Raw genomic sequence first — 11,612 nt, forward strand, 5'->3', positions numbered from 1 at the left:
GCGCGGCCCCTCCCACCGGAGGTTCGAGTCCTCCTTTGGGCATGTGTGTGTGTGTGTGTGTGTGTGTGTGTGTGTGTGTGTTGTTCTTAGCATAAGTTAGTTTAAGTACTGTGTAAGTCTAGGGACCGATGACTTCAGCAGTTTGGTCCCTTAGGAATTCACACACACACACACACACACACACACACACACAGGATATGAAATATAGACTAGTAATGGCAAAGGAAAGCGTTTCTGAAGAAGAGAAATTTGCTAACATCGAGCATAGGTTTAAGTGTCAGAAAGTCTTTTCTGAAAGTATTTGTGTGGAGTGTAGCCATGTATGGAAGTGAAACATGGACGATAAATAGTTTAGACAAGAAGAGAATAGAAACTTTCGAAATGTGCTGCTACGGAAGAATGCTGAAGATTAGATGGGTAGATCACGTAACTAATGAGGAGGTGCTGAACAGAATTGGGGAGAAGAGGAATTTGTGTCACAACTTGACTAGAAGACGGGATCGGTTGGTAGGAAATGTTCTGATGCATCAAGGGGTAACCAGTTTTGTAATTGAGGGCAGCGATGAGGGTAAAAGTCGTAGAGGGAGGCCAATAGATGAATACACTAAGCAGATTCAGAAGGATGTAGGTTGCAGTAGGTACTGGGAGATGAAGAAGCTTGCACAGAATTGAGTAGCAAGGAGAGCTGCATCAAATCTCTCTGGACTGAAGACCACAACAACAACAACATAGATGGTGGTGCAGCCCTGTAGATATTCAGTAAGTGGCGGCGTGGGGCTGGGCGGCACGTGGGTCGGGGGGGGGGGGGGGGGGGTGAAGGGCATGCGGGGGGGGGGGGGGGGAGCAAGCCAAAATGTAGCGAGTAGTAATAGACATTTAGGTTTAATGCAGCCGTGTAGCGGTGTGAAGTGTGCGGTCGCCGTTAACACGATGGCGACAGTGTGACAGCTGCACCAGTAATGTTTCGGCGCCACTATGAGGTCCTGCCCTACGGCCAAGTTCCTTCTTCACACGAAATCAAAACTTGGATTCGTGACTTTGACGAGACTGGTTCGGCTTTGGGTAGAGAAAAAAAGCCTAGTTTGCGTGTATATCGTCTGTATGTGCCCCAGAAAACATTGATGCTGTGCAAGCTGCAGTGGTAAGCATTCCTGGTAGTTCGTGCGAAAAATTGCTCCATTGGAGCTTGGACATCGGAACGTGCAAACAATTCATTCCATAATTACAAGCTTCATACTGTTCAAAAACTGAAAGATAATGATTCTATATCGTGAGTACAATTTTGTGAAAACATGTTGGTTAAAATCAGTGAGGACGCCAAGTTCACTGAAATTTTCTGGGGTCAAATGAAGGCCATTTTCACCAAAGCGGACGCGTGAATAAGCAGAAAATGCATTACCGGGCTCAAACAAATCCTGCTACCCTAAAGCAGCTAAAGTTAGAATGTGATGTGCAGTGTCGTGTCGTGGAGTGGTAGGCACTTAATTTCTTTGAAGACGGACGCTCCGCTGTCAGTGTGATATCGCAACGTTTTGCCGACATGACAGAGACATTCTTTACTCCACAGCTCCAGTCCATTCCGAATACTGGTATCCAACGTAACTGGTTCAACAAGATGTAGTCACCTCATACTGTCAGACTGTCTATGTCTGCAGTGAAATGTTCGTTTGGGTCTCACATAACCTCAAGGAAGGCTGATATCGTTTGGCCGCGCCGATGTTCAGACCCCTCAGTCTGTGACTGTACCGCCTTAGACCAACAAACCTTGCCCAGCTCAAGACTGAGATTGAAGGAAACAGCCAACAAACCCGAGGATACATTCTGCCGCACTGTGCAAATTCTTCATAATCCACGTAGCCTACTGAATATACACTCCTGGAAATGGAAAAAAGAACACATTGACACCGGTGTGTCAGACCCACCATACTTGCTCCGGACACTGCGAGAGGGCTGTACAAGCAATGATCACACGCACGGCACAGCGGACACACCAGGAACCGCGGTGTTGGCCGTCGAATGGCGCTAGCTGCGCAGCATTTGTGCACCGCCACCGTCAGTGTCAGCCAGTTTGCCGTGGCATACGGAGCTCCATTGCAGTCTTTAACACTGGTAGCATGCCGCGACAGCGTGGACGTGAACCGTATGTGCAGTTGACGGACTTTGAGCGAGGGCGTATAGTGGGCATGCGGGAGGCCGGGTGGACGTACTGCCGAATGGCTCAACACGTGGGGCGTGAGGTCTCCACAGTACATCGATGTTGTCGCCAGTGGTCGGCGGAAGGTGCACGTGCCCGTCGACCTGGGACCGGACCGCAGCGACGCACGGATGCACGCCAAGACCGTAGGATCCTACGCAGTGCCGTAGGGGACCGCACCGCCACTTCCCAGCAAATTAGGGACACTGTTGCTCCTCGGGTATCGGCGAGGACCATTCGCAACCGTCTCCATGAAGCTGGGCTACGGTCCCGCACACCGTTAGGCCGTCTTCCGCTCACGCCCCAACATCGTGCAGCCCGCCTCCAGTGGTGTCGCGACAGGCGTGAATGGAGGGACGAATGGAGACGTGTCGTCTTCAGCGATGAGAGTCGCTTCTGCCTTGGTGCCAATGATGGTCGTATGCGTGTTTGGCGCCGTGCAGGTGAGCGCCACAATCAGGACTGCATACGACCGAGGCACACAGGGCCAACACCCGGCATCATGGTGTGGGGAGCGATCTCCTACACTGGCCGTACACCACTGGTGATCGTCGAAGGGACACTGAATAGTGCACGGTACATCCAAACCGTCATCGAACCCATCGTTCTACCATTCCTAGACCGGCAAGGGAACTTGCTGTTCCAACAGGACAATGCACGTCCGCATGTATCCCGTGCCACCCAACGTGCTCTAGGTGTAAGTCAACTACCCTGGCCAGCAAGATCTCCGGATCTGTCCCCCATTGAGCATGTTTGGGACTGGATGAAGCGTCGTCTCACGCGGTCTGCACGTCCAGCACGAACGCTGGTCCAGGTGGAAATGGCATGGCAAGCCGTTCCACAGGACTACATCCAGCATCTCTACGATCGTCTCCATGGGAGAATAGCAGCCTGCATTGCTGCGAAAGGTGGATATACACTGTACTAGTGCCGACATTGTGCATGCTCTGTTGCCTATGTCTATGTGCCTGTGGTTCTGTCAGTGTGATCATGTGATGTATCTGACCCCAGGAATGTGTCAATAAAGTTTCCCCTTCCTGGGACAATGAATTCACGGTGTTCTTATTTCAATTTCCAGGAGTGTACATTGCGAAATTGGGTGACACTTGAATTTTCACTTATCCTGAGGCGAGAAGATCAGTATTTAATCATAGTTATTGATTTATTTTTGCGCTCTCTATGTAATGTTGCTTGGCTAAGAGAGATTTGTACTAGTAGTGAAACATTTTAGGTCCAATCCCCCTGTTCCAACCAGGGATATATAGCGAACTATCTGTTGGCTGTAAAAGTACTTTTAGAATTTCCAGCCTAGTTTCAATTAATAGGCATTTGAACGAAAGTTCTCCAAACACCGGCTCCGTCCATACAGATTAGGACAGAACGGGCGAAACCAAATATAGGAGATCGAAAGTAGACTGTTGGCAGTACAGTTGCTCGATTTGCTTTTAGTGCACCATTTGTCCGTTTTACAAAATCGTGACCAATCAGAAATGTAATCAGTTATACAATATGCTTCATTAAAGAATTTTAAATAATATTCTGGATAATAATCCTGTTGTCTTTCTCGGTGAGTTAAGCCACGATGAAGTTCTAGCGTTTCCAGCCGGATGACTTCGTCGAAATGGTACGAAGTTTCGATCCGTGTCAGTCCTACCATCTTCAACGTCATACCATTTCGACAAACGTGCCCGGCCGTAAATCCGAGCATTTTGTATTAGCGATGTGCTGGACTATTTCATAAGCTGCAGCGTTCGCTTATTCATTACTTGAGCAAGTGTAGGGTGATTAGAAAGAACTTCCCTTTCTCCAAAACTGTCCACGAGGATCGTGCCGTTACTATTCCTGCTGATTTTTTTTTTTTCAGCCGCATTATATGATGTCATTTCATCCCCTGCTTAATCAATTCAGATTTAAAGAAATTAATCTACATTTCATTCCCCGTCACAGTGCTCGATGTTTGCCAGAAACACTTTCGTCGGCGTGTACTCGCCTGTCTGGATGGAGGTCCCCTTTTAGCCTGATATGGATACAAACGTCTGCTGTCGCAAAGTATGTAGAAAAAAATATTTCGGCACCAAAGTCGAATATTTTACAATATTTCATTGTGCTGAATAATAGCAGGCATTACTCTGATGAGTTGTCCAACATACTTCCTAACAAAATAAACTTCTCGAAAAACGTTTTTGTACCACCTAAATATTTGCGAAATTATGTGGACTTAAAATTAGTTGGAACAGTAAATGAAAGAGTAAGCCTTATGAGACTAAAATTTAAATTTACTGTGGAATAGAAACAAAAAGATAACTAAAATAAAGTTAACACCTCTGCGAAATCTAAATCTGTTGCTGGGTAATATTAAGTAACTTGTTGCTCCACCCTGTTCACTGTAACATGCTCACGTCCCCCATGATGCACTGTCCACAAGATGGTCTGTACGTTAGTGCTCACCCTAGCCCCACTCTTTGGTGTCGGTCTTCCTGAGATTGTTCAGTGTCACGGGATTTCCCTCAACGACGCTTAGCGAGTTTCATCTGACCCCAAGCATGCACAATCGAAATCATATCAGCAGATATCACAGGCCGCTCCATTTGGTTGGAGAAAGATGGTCACGAGTTGGGTGCGACGTGCCCGAATATTATCATCTTGAAAGCCGAACCTATAGCCTAAATGTTGACTGTAGAGTTGTAAAATGGTTTTTAAGCTGCAATCCCAACATTATACAACCGTCACGTTACCATGGATGTCGAAGAAGGTAATAAGAACCAAAATATATCTGACCGACCTCCCACTGAAGCTGTGGTATTGCATGCCAGAGACATGAATTGGCACTAGGCAGTCTCCACTCTCTTCTACCGCGCACATCACACGTCAAACGAATCTTGTGCTCGTCAGTGAAGAGAACCGACGCCATTGATTCAGATTTCAGTACCGGTGTTCCCATGCCAACCTTCTTTGCGCACAGTGGTACAGGGAGTGGGAGGCGGGGTATTATAGTTCGTATTTGTCGCCTAGAGGCCAAATTGATCTTGTGGAGGCGACTGCATGCTGTCTGAGTCGTTACAGACCTTCCAGTTGCCTCCAAAACAGCAACGCTAAGTTCCGTTGCATTATCATCAGGGCTCCTACGAACAGTGTTGGGCGGGATCCAGAACTCTGTTGTCCAGAACCAAAAGATCTCACATACACAAATGAGAAATTTTACGAATACAGCTTTGCTCTTAGGGGCATCAAAAGCTTCAGACACGCAGACGACTATTCGATTCCCGGGTGTGTATGTAGCTTGCCTGCGTCATGACTACCTTTCATCTAAATACAGGGTATCTCAAAAGAAAGTTTATATTCGATATGTCTTTCTCTGCCTCGTGATGGCTGGGTGTTGTGTGATGTCCTTAGGTTAGTTAGGTTTAAGTAGTTCTAAGTTCTAGGGGACTGATGACCTAAGGTGTTAAGTCCCATAGTGCTCAGAGCCATTTGAACCATTTCGATATGTCAAAATAAATTAGAGGGTGACGTCTATCGACAAAATCTTTATTATTGAAATATACAGTTTCGGAATTTACTTCTTAAAATTACTGCCATTTAAATGCAATCCAGTACGCCTACGGCACGCATTTAAACGATAAACAACATTTTACATGACGGTTCGGCATGTAGACACTGCGATGGCTGCGACTTCGCTACGTATATTTTGTTTCTGTTGTTCCAGAGAAGTCGGGTTATTGACAAACACTTTAGATTTGACGTATCCCCATAAGACAAAGTTGACGGCGCTCAAATCTTGACTGAGTGGGGGCCAGTTCATGTCACTCCTCCTGGAGATCAATTTGCCAACAAAAATTTTACGAAGTCGCATTTTGGACGCACTGGGCGCGTGTGCTGTGCCTCCATCTTGCTGAAACCATGTTCTTTGGTTATAACCAGGACAGTTTTGCATTTCAGGCACCAAAAAGGTCGTTTAACGTCGCCGCATAACGTTCCAGATTCACTGTAACTGCACGGCCGCTCTCGCCCTCGAAAAAGTACTGACCAATTATTCCTCGAGCCCACATCGCAGCCCATAGAGTAACTTTTGGCGAATGAGGGTGTTTGTCATGTTTCTGTTTAGGATTCTTTGCGCTCCAGTGGTGCCAGTTTTCCTTATTCACGTGACCACTCAGGTGAAAAAAAGTCTTGTCAGAAAACAAGATGTTGTTAAATGAAGAGCTCTGGGTCACATCATTAACGAACTGCAGTCTATGTCTGGCATCCTGAGGTTTTTATTCCTACATCAGTTGAATTGTGTAAGGGAGCAGTTTAAGGTCTTTTTGCAGAATTCGGTACAGTGATGACCTATGCACATTTAAAGAACTTGGAGCTTACAAATCGATGGTCTCCCAGATTTCGGTTTGGCCAGTGTTGAACCGGTCTCCCCAAACTTTTTCATCCATTTGCGGATAAGGGGAACATTTGGATAATTATTTACGTTATGCAATACATGATTTCTCCAAAATTCCCTCCGTCCTACAGTCGACGAATCACAGTTTTTGTACAATTCTCGCACACAGAAGCAGCGGTCCGCTCCCGAGAAGCGCTCCATATCGACTGAATTCCAAAGAATCAAACAAGCAATGAACGTATACCCCACTCTCCTCCGATTTGTTACGCATGATCAGAGAGCTCTTCAAATGTAAAGTTTCTTTTGAGACACACTGTATTTTCTCCTCTTGTGCTTTCATAATTTTTTTGAAAGTTTATGGAAAGAATGACGAAAATACGGCGAAATTCTATAGGGTTGTCGTAATGCAAATATAAAGATTGCGTGGGCCAATTTTCGTTAAATTTTATGCACAACTTTCAATATAGTGTTATTTTTTGTATAGCAAGTGAAAGCTCTTGTGCGAATTCCCATAGCAGGAGGCACTGAGAACAAAATTATTTCCTGGTAACAAATGCAGATATCTGAAGACAGTTTTCAAACTGCAGAAAAGGGCCATAAGAATAATAAATAAATATAATAGTCGAGTTGATTGTAAAAATCTGTCCGAATCACTGGGAGACTTTAACTGCACAATGAGAGCACATTTACCTCGCAAATAACATTGATAAATGCTGCACAAACAGCTCTGTCCATGGCCATGGAACAAGAGCTACACTGAAAATACATTTGACGAGGAAGAATAGACATAAAACTCTAAACAGTATTTCCTACAAACGAATAAAACTGTGCAATAAATTGTCCTATCAGATTAAGGAGAATACTAAAACAAATTTATTTAAAAGTGCTGTTAAAAAGAACCTTTTAAGCAGTACATTCTATACAAAGAAGAATTACTTAATTAAGACAGGTTAGAAGTTTGGTAAAAAATGTAATACACACAAATAATAACAACGATAATGAAACGTATATCATTTCACACAACTTTCACACTATTTTCTCCTCCTTTTTTTTCTTTTCTGAAAAAAGTTTCTCCCAAAGCTGTACAATGTATAATTCTAACACCTTATCTTTCTGAGCTCAACATCTCACTCGTTATAGAGAATGTTGACTCAGTTTTTTTCAGGACAGCAAATTGCTGGTTTCGGTACACAAAATGTACACTGACATGGTCGCTATGATATCAGCTGGTAGTGTGTGTAGTGTTATGTTACGAAACAATGTGTGTGTAGTGTACGCAGTGTGTGCAGTGACTGGGAGTAAGAAATGAATGAACAGTGTAGCACTATCCTTTACATTGTTAAATGACTTATGTGTCAAGCTTTGAAGTAGACAAGGGATAAGTCGAATGTGGTAGAACTATTTTAAAAAGACTAGTCTCATATTCCGGAGAATGGGGCTCAAGTCTTCATCTGGCCAGCTTGATTTACATTTTCCGTGGTTTCCCTAAGTTACGTAAGGCAAATGCCGGAATGATTCCTAGCATAAGGCGACGGCCGACTTCGTGTCCCATCCTTGTCAAACTAAACCTGTGAGTATAAGGGACAGTCAAAGGAAACGAGAATGAAGGGAAAAAAGTATTTAAACTGTTTATTATTTCAAAAGTAATCGCCCTAGCTGTTAATACATTCATCCCACTGTGAGGCAAGACGGTCAATGCTTTTATTGAAAAATGTTTGTGATAGCCCACGGAATCATGATTGTATCCATGCTTGCAGCTCTTCGTCCAAAGCAAATAGACGGCTACGAATGTCTTTCTTCAGGGCTCCAAAAATTTGGAAATCACATGGGGAAAGATCGGGACAGTATGAGGGGGGGGGGGGGGGGGGGGGGTGTTCGAGCTTTCTAGCGAAACTTGTGCAGCGTACTCGAAACAACTTTCGCATCCTGTGCGCGGGCATTTTGTTGAAGGTTGTTTCGAGTATGCTGCAGAATTTTCGCTGGGAAGCCCGAACACACACTTCATACAGTACCGATCTCTCCCCATGTGATTTCCGTGTTTGTGGAACCCTGAAGAAAGACATTCGCAGCCGTCGATTTGCTTCGGAAGAAAAGCTGCAGGCATGGATACGATAATGGTTCTGTGGGCAACCGCAAACGTCCTTCAAATGCTGGAAATGGCTCTGAGCACTATGGGACTTAGCATCTGAGGTAATCAGTCCACTAGAACATAGAACTACTTAAACTTAACTAACCTAAGGACATCACACACATCCATGCCCGAGGCAGGATTCGAACCGGCGACCGTAGCGGTCGCGCGGTTCCAGACTGAAGCGCCTAGAACCACTCGGCCACACCGGCCGGTGCAAACATTCTTTCATGAAGGCATCGGCCCTCTTGTCTCACAGTGGAATAAATGTATTAACAGTTGCGACGATTACTTTTGAAATAATAAACAGTTTTACTTTTTTCCATCTGTCTCGTTTTCATTTGAGCGCCCCTTATGAATTATTTTGTAGTTATTAGATTGTAATATCAAAAAACGTTCAGTATCCTTGTAAAAATTGTATATGGATGAATAAAACTACTACTACTACTACTAAAAGGAAACGAATATTCATCCGCCAAACGAGAATTTTCACGAGAACATGCAGCAACTGTTCTCATTTTGGTCTCGAGAACTGCCGATAAAAACCGATCCTAGTTGTTAAACGGGAGGTCTTGTTTTCGTATTTGGTGTTCGAACACTAGATGTCTGTTCACGAGAACACCGAGAAGAAGTGGTAGTAACAGTTCAACTACTTTCAAAAGACTGTCAGTTCCGACCAATTGATTGGAAAACGAGAATCAAAAACACTCACTACATTGTATACAACTGGAATTAGTTTCTACTCTCTCCTGCCGATAATCTCGTCAAGAAATAAATCTTGATAACAGTCAAAAGTCAAAAAGGAGGACGAGCTTCACAAAAGCATTACACTTAAAGTTTCCACTGGAACAAATGAAATTTGTTTTCTTCTAGTCCTGCCCGCCTCCTTCGTTAATCAGCAAGGCTCTGCTACGCGCCATCTTCCTACTGACCACGTGTACGACCACTAAACACCCGACCCTTTACCTAGAACTCTGACAACCGACCACGCCGGTTCCCACGCCCCCGCACGGAGCACGCTTGCGAACTGTTTCAGAACTGACTTTGCCTGTTGGTTTTCGTCTCGGGGTCTCCGACCGACGTTTGTTCAGCGATTTTCCTAATGTTTCACCAACACCAGTGGCTGGCATTGGCAAATATTCACGCTCCATTGCTGATGGACTGGACCTTTGACAATGGCATCCTCTCGTACTGCCGAAACGTCAAAAGAATCATTACATAAACGTCGGCCAAAGATTCCTCAACGAACGCCAACATGCAATAAGTCAATAAGTGAGCACAAAAAATGGTTCAAATGGCTTTAAGCACTATGGGACTTAACATTCGAGGTCATCAGCCGCCTAGAACTTAGAACTATTTAAACCTAACTAACCTAAGGACATCACACACATACATGCCCGAGGCAGGGTTCGAATCTGCGACCGTAGCAGCAGTGCTGTTCCGGACTGAAGCGCCTAGAACCGCTCGGCCACAGAACCGGCTGCGTGAGCACAAAACACTCGAAAATACACTCCTGGAAATTGAAATAAGAACACCGTGAATTCATTGTCCCAGGAAGGGGAAACTTTATTGACACATTCCTGGGGTCAGATACATCACATGATCACACTGACAGAACCACAGGCACATAGACACAGGCAACAGAGCATGCACAATGTCGGCACTAGTACAGTGTATATCCACCTTTCGCAGCAATGCAGGCTGCTATTCTCCCATGGAGACGATCGTAGAGATGCTAGATGTAGTCCTGTGGAACGGCTTGCCATGCCATTTCCACCTGGCGCCTCAGTTGGACCAGCGTTCGTGCTGGACGTGCAGACCGCGTGAGACGACGCTTCATCCAGTCCCAAACATGCTCAATGGGGGACAGATCCGGAGATCTTGCTGGCCAGGGTAGTTGACTTACACCTTCTAGAGCACGTTGGGTGGCACGGGATACATGCGGACGTCCATTGTCCTGTTGGAACAGCAAGTTCCCTTGCCGGTCTAGGAATGGTAGAACGATGGGTTCGATGACGGTTTGGATGTACCGTGCACTATTCAGTGTCCCCTCGACGATCACCAGTGGTGTACGGCCAGTGTAGGAGATCGCTCCCCACACCATGATGCCGGGTGTTGGCCCTGTGTGCCTCGGTCGTATGCAGTCCTGATTGTGGCGCTCACCTGCACGGCGCCAAACACGCATACGACCATCATTGGCACCAAGGCAGAAGCGACTCTCATCGCTGAAGACGACACGTCTCCATTCGTCCCTCCATTCACGCCTGTCGCGACACCACTGGAGGCGGGCTGCACGATGTTGGGGCGTGAGCGGAAGACGGCCTAACGGTGTGCGGAACCGTAGCCCAGCTTCATGGAGACGGTTGCGAATGGTCCTCGCCGATACCCCAGGAGCAACAGTGTCCCTAATTTGCTGGGAAGTGGCGGTGCGGTCCCCTACGGCACTGCGTAGGATCCTACGGTGTTGGCGTGCATCCGTGCGTCGCTGCGGTCCGGTCCCAGGTCGACGGGCACGTGCACCTTCCGCCGACCACTGGCGACAACATCGATGTACTGTGGAGACCTCACGCCCCACGTGTTGAGCAATTCGGCGGTACGTCCACCCGGCCTCCCGCATGCCCACTATACGCCCTCGCTCAAAGTCCGTCAACTGCACATACGGTTCACGTCCACGCTGTCGCGGCATGCTACCAGTGTTAAAGACTGCGATGCAGCTCCGTATGCCACGGCAAACAGGCTGACACTGACGGCGGCGGTGCACAAATGCTGCGCAGCTAGCGCCATTCGACGGCCAACACCGCGGTTCCTGTTGTGTCCGCTGTGCCGTGCGTGTGATCATTGCTTGTACAGCCCTCTCGCAGTGTCCGGAGCAAGTATGGTGGGTCTGACACACCGGTGTCAATGTGTTCTCTTTT

Source organism: Schistocerca cancellata, chromosome 3 (genome assembly GCF_023864275.1).
Source record: "Schistocerca cancellata isolate TAMUIC-IGC-003103 chromosome 3, iqSchCanc2.1, whole genome shotgun sequence".
Lineage (NCBI taxonomy): Eukaryota > Metazoa > Arthropoda > Insecta > Orthoptera > Acrididae > Schistocerca > Schistocerca cancellata.